This window comes from Podarcis tiliguerta (genome assembly GCF_965153285.1).
Source record: "Podarcis tiliguerta genome assembly, chromosome: 13".
Classification (NCBI taxonomy): Eukaryota; Metazoa; Chordata; class Lepidosauria; order Squamata; family Lacertidae; genus Podarcis; species Podarcis tiliguerta.
In genome coordinates, this window is record NC_139546.1 from 35,507,885 (window position 1) to 35,518,723 (window position 10,839).

The 10,839-nt window shown below is 49.7% G+C and overlaps 1 long non-coding RNA gene across 1 annotated transcript; it reads left to right on the plus strand.

The window, feature by feature from the left end:
- Nucleotides 1-408: 408 nt before the first annotated feature.
- LOC310663631 lies at nt 409-10,528 on the plus strand. The gene is made up of 3 exons (XR_014504550.1): nt 409-594; nt 5,383-5,592; nt 8,847-10,528. It is a non-coding gene; the product is annotated as an uncharacterized lncRNA (long non-coding RNA).
- Nucleotides 10,529-10,839: the final 311 nt, after the last annotated feature.

The window sequence follows — 10,839 nt, forward strand, 5'->3', positions numbered from 1 at the left end:
TCCTGGGTGATTCCTGGAAGTGTGGAGGGGACTGTTGGTAAGGAGGAGGGGAAAGCGAGCTGGTCCCCGCCTATCCCTGCTGCAGAAGAGGGAAGAGAGGTTGGGTAAGGTGATCCAGGGGCTTGCAGGGAGATCCCGCGGGCCGAAAAGCAAAAAAACAACAGCCACGCGAGACCCGTTTAACCCCCTCGCGGCCGGGCGTCCCAAGAGACGAAGCAGGAAAACCTTCCCCCAAGTGGCCGCGACGGCTCCCGCTCCAGCCACCCGCCTTCACTTTGCACATGAGGTTGCCCTCTGCACATGGGCAGTTTGCACTGACGCGCGTGCACGGAGCAGGAGTTTTTGTTCGTGCGCACCTATTAGGCGGTGTAGGTAGAGCGTCCTGTGCGCGGAACATGGAGAGGAACATCCAATGAGAACCGGTGTAGCGCAGCGGCTAAGCGACGGGTCCGCGGGCCACAAGGTTCCCGGTTCGAATCTCGGCTCTGCCGTGAGCTAACTACTAGGCGGTCTTACCCAGGCACTGACTTCCACCCGCCCCCATCGTTCCCTGTAAAATAGAGGCCGAGGCTGTGAACTCAGAGAGGAGAGATGGTAATAATAGTGACTTGGCTAACAGAGTTGTTAAAGGGGTTAGAACTGCTTGGCGCACGGAGAAACGCTCTGAACACTTGGAAGTGCTATAGATAGTATTTTACTGCTGAATATCATCACTGGTTTTGCTTTCTGAGTTCGTAGGCTGGTTGTCTCTTAAGTTTATTGCAGTTTTATAGGGATTTTTAATGAAGCATCTCATAAATATAATAATAAAAATGTGTTATTGTTATTGCTACTTACTACTACTACTACTGCTAAGGGGTGTATAGTAAAATATAAAGGTCCGTATAGTAAAAGCTATGGTTTTCCCAGTAGGGATGTATGGAAGTGAGAGCTGGACCATAAAGAAGGCTGGTTGCCGAAGAATTGATGCTTTTGAATTATGGTGCTGGAGGAGACTCTTGAGAGTCCCATGGACTGCAAGAAGATCAAACCTCTCCATTCTGAAGGAAATCAGCCCTGAGTGCTCACTGGAAGGACAGATCCTGAAGCTGAGGCTCCAATACTTTGGTGACCTCATGAGAAGACTCCCTGGAAAAGACCTTGATGTTGGGAAAGATGGAGGGCACAAGGAGAAGGGGACGACAGAGGATAATATAGTTGGATAGTGTTCTTGAAGCTACTAGCATGAGTTTGATCAAACTGCGGGAGGCAGTGGAAGACAGAAGTGCCTGGCGTGCTCTGGTCCATGGGGTCACGAAGAGTCAGACACAACTAAACACCAAAAACTAAGGGGAGCTGGTGGTGCTGTGGTCTAAACCACTGAGCCTCTTGGGCTTGCTGATCAGAAGGTTAGCGGTTCAAATCCGCTGGGTGGGGTGAGCTCCTGTTGCTCCGCCCCTGCTCCTGCCAACCTAGCAGTTTGAAAGCACGCCAGTGCAAGTAGATAAATGGGTACTGCTGTGGTGGGAAGGGAAACAGTGTTTCTGTGCGCTCTGGCACTCGTCATGGTGTCCCATTGCGCCAGGAGCAGTTTAGTCATGCTGGCCGCATGACCCGGAAAGCTGTCTGCGAACAAACAGTGGCTCTCTTAGCCTGAAAGCGAGATGAACACCACAACCCCATAGTCACCTTTGACTGGACTTAACCGTCCGGGGGTCCTTTACCTTTTACCTACTATTACTTTTACAGTGTGGTGTTCTGGGAAGAGCATGGAATGAGGACCTGGGTTTATATTCCTGTTCAGCAGTGAAGCTGGAGATGAACATAAACGGTACTTTACAGTGTGGTGATCTGGTGTTTCGTTGAGACTGGGGAGTTCAGGGTGTGAATTCAAGCTCAGCTGCAATGATGGCTATGATGGCTAGGTGGTAACATTGGGCCAGTTGCTGTTTCTCAACCCAACCTACCTCACAGGGTTCGTGTGAGGATAAATCTGCTGGCCCTCATTTGCCCCTAAAGCTCCATATACATTACACATACATTGTTTGTTATAACCTGCAGATACAGTCGTACCTTGGTCCTTGAACAGAATCCATTCTGAAAGTCCCTTCGACTTCTGAAAATGTTCGAAAACCAAGGCGCAGCTTCCGATTGGTTGCAGGAGCTTCCTGCACTCAATCAGAAGCCGCGTAAGCCGCGGTGGACATTTGTCTTCCAAAGAACATTCGCAAACCGGATTTGCGGTGTACGGGAGCCAAAACATACCTGTACCAAGGCGTTTGACAACCAAGGTATCACTATTGTGTTCCTTTATCTGCCTAATATCTAGGCTGATGAAAGAATTCGGAGAATGTTCCAAAGCTTGCTCACTATGCAGCAACATTATGTTTGATCCTGTGGATTTTGGATATAGGATTATAGTGCTACAAGTCTTACACATATAGTGGTGGACTTGGGCCAGGGAGATACCTGGGTTGGAATGAGCCTTGGCGATTATCCTTAGTTTAGTTGCTGGTTTTGAGCCTAACTTAGGAAGGGGCTGAAACTCCGTGGCTGAGCTCATGTATTCCATTGAGCAGGTCCCAGATTCAACCCCCTGGCATCTCCAGGTACAGCTGGAAGAGACCTGTGTTCTTAACCCTGGACACCCCACTGCTAGTCCTACACTGCCAGCCAGTGTGCTTGGGCTAGGTTGGTCAACTCTATACAAGCCAGTTTCTTCTGTTCTTCGTAACTTACCTTGTAGGGCTGTTGTGATGTAGACGCGACGGTCCCATGTCTGCCACCTTGACCCTGATATGATACAAATGTGAAAAAGAAATCAATGCAATACATAGGTTGGGGGGGGGTCACTTGCTAGTTTTATTTAATATACTTCTGTTGTACTGTACCTCTCGATTTTACAGAACCATTGTAACACCAGTACCAAGTATACACATTTTGGGCACGTGCAGACATGCAGGTGTATACCTTCCCATATGTATAGGTGGATGCTTGTGTAAAATTGGCATGTGCATGGAGCTTGTGGATTTGCCCTGGAGTGTGTGTATAGTGCTGTATTCCTATGCACATTTACTTGCTTCTGAGTAGACATGCATAAATCTGTGCTCTCTTGTTATTCGTGTGTGTCTCTTTGGGTAGATCATTCCTTAAGGGTAAATACTGCGAATGCATAGCTATGGTTTGTCTGTGCATATTATTGCAGTGTAAGGTGTACATATGTGTGTGTGTCCCCTTGGTGGGTGCACATACATTAAAATGCCTTCATATATGATGCCCAATGTGGGTGTGTTTATTTCTATTCCTATATCTGACACATGAGGAGCATGCACACAAATATGATTGTGTGCATCAGTACAGTGTCTGTGTACATTTTGCGGGGGGGGGGAGTGTACACAGTTTGCACACATGGTGTTATATGTACATATCCTGGTTTGAATGTATAGTGTGATGGCGTCCTGGCGAGTGCTTATGGAGCACGTGGGGTCTGTATGGGCAATGTTACCCATGCGCAGATGTGTTTATATGTAGATGTGCATGCAGTGCTGAATGAGTCTGCAAAAAGTGGCATGCTTGACGTACAATGATCATTTTTACATCCTTCGTCGTTTGCAAATCCCTCTTAATGGTTATAGCGACTGGCACTCTCCCTTCTTTTCACAGTAGCTCCCAGAAGTGTGAGCTTAATGAGTATACACATTGCGTCAGGGATGCAGAATAGGTGCGGGTTGCTGCTGCAACATCTCTCGTCCATCCCCGATCAGTTGTGTGTGCAGTAGAAAACAATAGAGTCAGTACATCCAATATAAATGGCTGGGGGCAGGGAAGAGTGCGGGGGGGGGGGGAGAGAGAGAGAGATGTATCTCTATTTTACAGCAATCCAACACACACACACACACACACACACACACACACACACACACACCCTAAAGGCACCCGCCCCAATGGAGCCACGGAGCCAGCCGCGACTCGCCACTCCCCCTTGGTGAGAGAGCCTCGGCATCCTGACACAGCAGCGCTCTGGACCCCTCGCTCCCTGGCCAGAGAACCCAGGCGTCCTGGCCCTGCGCTCTCTCCCTCTCTCTTCCTGGCTTGGGTGGTGTTTATGAGCTAATCATGCGCAGTCAGGGCCGTTAGCTGTTCCTGGCAGGTCTGAAGTTGCCGGTAAAGGCACCGCTTTCCTAGCAGTGATTAGGGGGAAGCGAGTGCGTGATGGAATGCTAAACAGCAATAACCACACGCGGAGGCAGCGGCGGCAGGAGCAGCAACGCTCCCCGGGGCTTTGGGGAGAGTGGGGCAAAGGGAGGGTCGCGGGTGGGGAGGAACGCCAGGCAGAGGGTGGCCGGAGAGCTTCGCCCCCCAACACACCCCGTTTTAAGGCTGCATCGGATGAGATTGAAGCCTTTGCCCCAGAACCATTTTTTTTCCAATGCAAGGGCTCGTCTGTATAATATGTGAAACCAAGAGGGTGCCTCTGAGCATGTGCAGAACGCTTTACTACTGATTCTTCGTGCATCTAAGAAGGGAACGACAGCTGGGGCGGTGGGTGAGATTTAACCCCGGACACATCTGATACCAGAACCTTGGGGTGAAGAGTGGAATGATGATGATGATGATGATGGTGATGATGATGAATGCCTCATCTATCCAGCCAGCGCTTAATCTGAAAATATTTGAAATCATTCCCGACCCCACACCCGCTGCCATACCTTCACACCCTAGGGATATTTGAAGAAGAAAGAGTGCCTCTGAGGTCATGCCGAGTGCTTCCCTTTACCGTAGGAGAGGAAGCAGGTCACAGAATTTAAGCCCCTGCACTTTCCTTTCTATCCTTTTCGAGAGTAGGGGCGGCATTCCGTTTTGATCCAATCCTTCCTCCAGGGAGCTCACACAGAACACATAGAAACCACCAGCCTCCATTTAATCCTCGCAGCAACCCTGCGAGGTGGGTTAGGCTGAGGAGACTGACTGTCCCAAAGTCACCGGGCAAGCCATGAGCCCAAGAAGGGATGGGACCCGGGCCGCCCCAGCCCAGCGCTCTAACCAGGAATGATGCAGGCAATCATTGTCCAAAGTAACACGTTTGTCTGATGTGATGGAGTAACACACACACACACACACAGGATGCCGACTGTTGGGGGGCTTGCGATCAAGGAGACCCTACCACGTCCTTCTACAGCTGGCACACTATGATGATGATGGAGGAGAACACAAGGACATCATTTTTAACTATTATTTCATCTAACTCTTGTTATTTTTCGGTCAATTCCGAAAGTATCATGTACCACAAGCTGAAGTGCTGCTTAAAACATTGATGGAGTGTGTGTGTTGTTGTTGTTTTTGTTTCACGAAGCATTGCTTGTTAAATAGTTAAGCATTTTTATTTTATTTTTTTAAAAAAAGGGGGCTGCAAGCAATCTGATCTCCTTCCGTCTACATGCGCATGGATGCGAGACATCCAGGCAGATAGACAATGCTGCCCCCGGCTGGAGCATACAGGAAGTGCAGATGAGATGAGAGCCGGAGGGCGGGGAGGCCATCTCAAGAGTACGGCGGCTGTTGCTATGAGGATCCCAAGCCGTGACAAGTGCGAAACGTCATTTGCAAAAGGAGGTATCTTTCCTTGACCTAGTTTCTCTCGCAGGAAAAGTAAGGGTGTCTTCAAAGAAAGGAGGAAAGGCTGGGTGGCAGGTGGTGAGGTTGCTGGGCTTGTAGGATGACTGAGCCATTTGAGCTTCTTGGCTGGAACAGAGAATCATAGAATAATAGAGCTGGAAGGGGACCAGCAGAGGCCATCTAGTCCAACCCCCCTGCAATGCAGGAATCTCAAATAAGCATCCATGACAGGTAGCCGTAGTGCCTGATAAAAGTCAGAGTACGGGTCCATTTAGCTCAGTACTGTCTGCACTGGCTGGCAGCAGCTCTCTAGGGTTTCAGGATTTTTTTTTTTTCCTTCCCACCTCAGGTCATGTAAAGGTAAAGGTCCAGTCGTGGCCGACTCTGGGGTTGCGGCGCTCATCTCGCTTTACTGGCTGAGGGAGCCGGCGTACAGCTTCCGGGTCATGTGGCCAGCATGACTAAGTCGCTTCTGGCGAACCAGAGCAGCGCACAGAAACGCTGTTTACCTTCCCGCCAGACCAGTACCTATTTATCTACTTGCACTTTGACATGCTTTCGAACTGCTAGGTTGGCAGGAGCTGGGACAGAGCAAAGGGAGCTCACCCCATTGCGGGGATTCGAACTGCCGACCTTCTGGTCGGCAAGTCCTAGGCTCTGTGGTTTAACCCACAGCGCCACCCACATCCCTTTCAGGTCCTGTAGGGAGATGCCAAAGAATTGAACACAGGAACTTTTGCATTCAAAGCAGGTGGTCAGCCACTGGACTGCAGCTGTCCGCCCCTAAAAATCTGGGACCACCACCCTTTATTTCTAATAGGAATATAAAAAGATGCTTTTCACTTGCTCAGAGCATTGGCCTTCTAGATTTTCCACTCCTATCTGCAGGTGCCTGAGTTTGCACCTGGGAGCCTCTGCATACAAAGCAGAGGCTCTGAACTACTTTCTTTTGCTTTCTAAGGAAAAGCTTGTTGGCACATGTCTGTCTCAAGAGACAATGGACTGTGCCTCCAGGGTGAAGCCAAACCTCTGTGTTAGCCGCACCGAAATGACTTCTCTGGGGTGCAAGGCTGGGCAGCGTGTAAGGAGTAAAAGCCTACAGCACCCAGTGGGATTCACTAGGAATATCTCTAGGGCAAGCCCCACATACGGCAAATGAACTGGAAACGCAGGAGGGGGGAAAAGCATAATTTTGTCAAGTTCTTGTGCATTTCTCATTCATTTCCCTGAAGTCCTGTACAGGTGATCTTCCTGGCAGATGGTGGCTCCTGGGTCAGATCTGGCTGCGGTCCACTCTGCTCTCCTTAATGGTGCCTGAAACCCGACAGCCAGTCTGTACGTTTGAGTGCCACGTGTCAATAAAAAGCCGTTTTGCCTCCGTCAGGCTTCCCAGTACAAAACGCTGAGTTTGAATTGGCAATTTGGCAGGGATGATTTGGCAGGCCTGGCGATCAGGCATCACACAAAGGCAGCCTGTGAAACCTGGGAAGTTTTGTTACTGTTGTTCAACTGGCTATTCAGCTCACCGTCTTTGAGGGCATCCATACAGCTGGTACTTAACAGGCACCAGGTGTACCATCCCCCCCCCCAAAAAAGATGTGTAGGAATACAAAAATATTTGCCCCTTCCAGAAAAGTGAATAGGAAGATCTTAACAAAATAATACTACAAGCATGCTGCTGTTTTCATCTGTGGAGTGGTGGAAAGCAGTGATGCCTGGAGCCCCTTGGGCCAATTCCTAGAGTGGAGTAATAGGCAATCCCTCTTCATATGAAAAAAAGGGAAGCGGGTGGCGCTGTGGGTTAAACCACAGAGCCTAGGACTTGCTGATCAGAAGGTTGGCGGTTCGAATCCCTGCGACGGGGTGAGCTCCTGTTGCTCGGTCCCTGCTCCTGCCCACCTAGCAGTTCGAAAGCACATCAAAGTGCATGTAGATAAATAGGTACCGGTCTGGCGGGAAGGTAAACGGCATTTCCGTGCACTGCTCTGGTTCGCCAGAAGCGGCTTAGTCCTGCTGGCCACATGACCCGGAAGCTGTACGCCGGCTCCCTTGGCCAATAAAGCGAGATGAGCGCCACAACCCCAGAGTCGGTCATGACTGGACCTAATGGTCAGGGGTCCCTTTACCTTCACAGGAAACTCTGGGAACAGTAGCTCTGCGAGTGGAATGTGGGTGGGGTGTCTCCTAACTTTTCTTAGTGTCCATAACAAACTACAGCTTCCAGGATTCTTTGAGGGAAGAATGATGGGTTAAAGCAGGGGTCAGCAAACTTTTCCAGCATGGGGCCAGTCCACTGTCCCTCAGACCTTGTGGGGGGCTGGATTATATTCTGAAAAGAAAAGAAAAAAGAACAAATTCCTATGCCCCACAAATAACCCAGAGATGCATTTTAAATAAAGGGCACATTCTACTCATGTAAAAACATGCTGATTCCTGGGCTGTCCACGGGCCAGATTTAGAAGGCGATTGGGCCTGATCCAGCCCCCGGGCCTTAGTTTGCCTACCCATGGGTTAAAGTAATATAATGGTGCTTAAAACATAGGGCATAAATGTGGCTTAAGGAGGATGCTGGCAGCTAGGGCCACCCTCTGAGCTGGTTGCAAGTAAGACAATGGGCTGAGTGAACACTGAAGTTGGTGAGGCAGCACTCCACTCACCCTAGTGGCCCAGCCTTAAATGTCGGAAAGGATGCTTACAGCCTGGAGCTGACAGAGACTCCCTCCTTCTCTTCTCCCATCCAAGTCAAAGAACCCCAAGAAGAGAGCATGGGGGTCCTACTGTAGCCTTATGAGGCTTTGCCCTCGGGTGGGAAAAAGATTGCGCCTGGGAAAGGGAAGTGGGAGTCAACAGACACTCAAGGAATAGTTTCGGAGAAAAAGGTTTTATTTCTACCATCCATGAACTGGTAGAAGGAGCAAGTGTGATAGTCCACAAAAACATGCACGAGTTCACAATCATGTGCACAAGCATATATACCCCTTTCCAGTTCCCTCCCCCTTTCTCCTCCCTCAGGAGTTCCTCTGAGCATGAACAGAAAGCTGTCTTGGGACTATTGTGGACTCTTGACACCCTTCCCAGGAAAGGGGGGGGGTGAGAAGCCAAGGGGTTTTCAGCATGTTCAGATATGTTTCAATCTCTTGTTCTGGCATGGTTCCCCGACAGAAAGTAAGTTGCAATGTGGTTCTTTAGCAAGGCCAGAAGACATGAGAAAGGCCTGAGAAACAATGGACTCTTCTCTACCTTTGTTACAGCAGAGCGGAATGTTTCTGATGCTTAGCTGCTGAGAAAATGATTTTGAAAAGTTTTGAGAAGCTTTGAGCCTGCTTTGGTGGGGGGTGACTTAGGGCCTAGGTGAGGTCACCTGTCCTCACCTTCCTTCACTACCCATCAACAGTGAGCAGTCCCTGGAGAGCAGCTCAAGCAGGAGTACAGAAGGCCCTAGAGAGTCTGAAGAGGCAGCTGACAATGCCAGCAACTCACACTAACAGGGCCTTTTCAGCGGTAGCCCCCCCCCATTGTGGAATGCCCTCCCTCTTGAGGTGCATACCTGCATCCCTATTAGTAAATAGCTGGAGGAATATGAAAACAAGCTTGTTTACCCAGGCATTTGGTGGTTCAAGAATATTGTTCCTGGCAACTCTGTGATCGTTGGACAGAAGAATGCTATTTACTGTCATTGCATTCAGAATGTTTTCAGCTGTAACTGCTTTTAGATGTTTTTAACTGTGATTGTTTCTAGAATGCTTTAACTGTTTCAGAAACGCTCTCCCCCCAGGCTATTGCTTAACGTACAAAGGATTTTTGTGGTATATTGAACATTGGGGGAGCCTGTTTAGAATTATCCACTGCAGCTTTTCAGCTCTGCTACAGTTCTCAATCCAAACACTGAGGTGTGTATTTTCTCAGTCCTCGTGGATCATCTTTCTTCTGGATCATTCCGTGGGCAGTCTCTCCTAGGCTGCCCACACACCATGCACTAAAAGGAAATTGAAAGCATACATCCCACCTCCAAAGAATCCTGGGAGCTGTAGTTTTCCTATCACAGAGATACAGTTCCAAATATTCTTTTTGTTTCTGGGGGGGGGGGGGGATATGTTTCTGATGGGGTATGTATGCAAGCCTAAAGTAATCAGTGAAGCTCTATGACATAACAGACGTCAGTCAAAAAGAGGCCCCCAGAACTGCAAATGCGCTTTGAGCTCCGTATAGCAGCGTATTGAATGCTGGCATCTGTTGCAGCCCCCTCTTCCTCCTCCTGGCCAGCTGCTCCCCTGCCGCCATCTCCACTCCCCACCCGCACCCCATTCCTGTTGGGGAACAAAGCGCCTTGAAAACAGCTCCCTCTCTCTAGCTTGGGGACAGCAATGGTGGGAGGGAGGGGAGGCGGTGGCGATGGCAGCAGCTGCCATCAGAGTTGTTGTGGTGGATTTCAGGAGCTCCCCGTGACAACCCTCTGCGCTACACCCCCAGAGAGAATCCAAAAATGTGTGCTGATCCATTATGTTGTTGTTGGCACCCGTCTGCCTCAAGAGACGATGGAGCGCACCTCCGGGGGTGAAGTCAAACTGCTATGTAAGCAGCACTAAAGTGAGCTCCTCGGGGCAGAAGCCTGGGCAGTGTGCATGGAGGTCCTGGGCTGCCCAGACGACAAGACCTCACTCTCAGCCCCGCTGATGTGGAGGAAAGCAGAGCCATATGTCTGGCAACAGGAGTTGTCGCAAGGAGGCATAAAAGGTGCCATCCAACTGTGTTTGAGGGAGTCCACTCTGGATCTGTGTAGGGTTTACTCTTTTGCCTTTTCTTCTCCTGAAGATGTCCCACAATGCAGCGGAGGTTTACGACCAGAGTTTTCCTTCTCCTAGATGGGCTACTTTCCCAAATTGAGGAGCCCCATCTGCCCCTCACTTCTGCATGTGCAGAAACTGCCTTCTTGACCATCAATAGGAGTATAGCATCTAGATCAAGGGAAGTAATAGTGCCACTGTATTCTGCTCTGCTCTGGTCAGACCTCACCTGGAGTACTGTGTCCAGTTCTGGGCACCACAGTTCAAGAAGGACACTGACAAACTGGAACGTGTCCAGAGGAGGGCAACCAAAATGGTCAAAGGCCTGGAAACAATGCCTTATGAGGATCGGCTAAGGGAGCTGGGCATGTTTAGCCTGGAGAAGAGGAGGTTAAGGGGTGATATGATAGCCATGTTCAAATATATAAAAGGATGTCACATAGAGGAGGGAGAAAGGTTG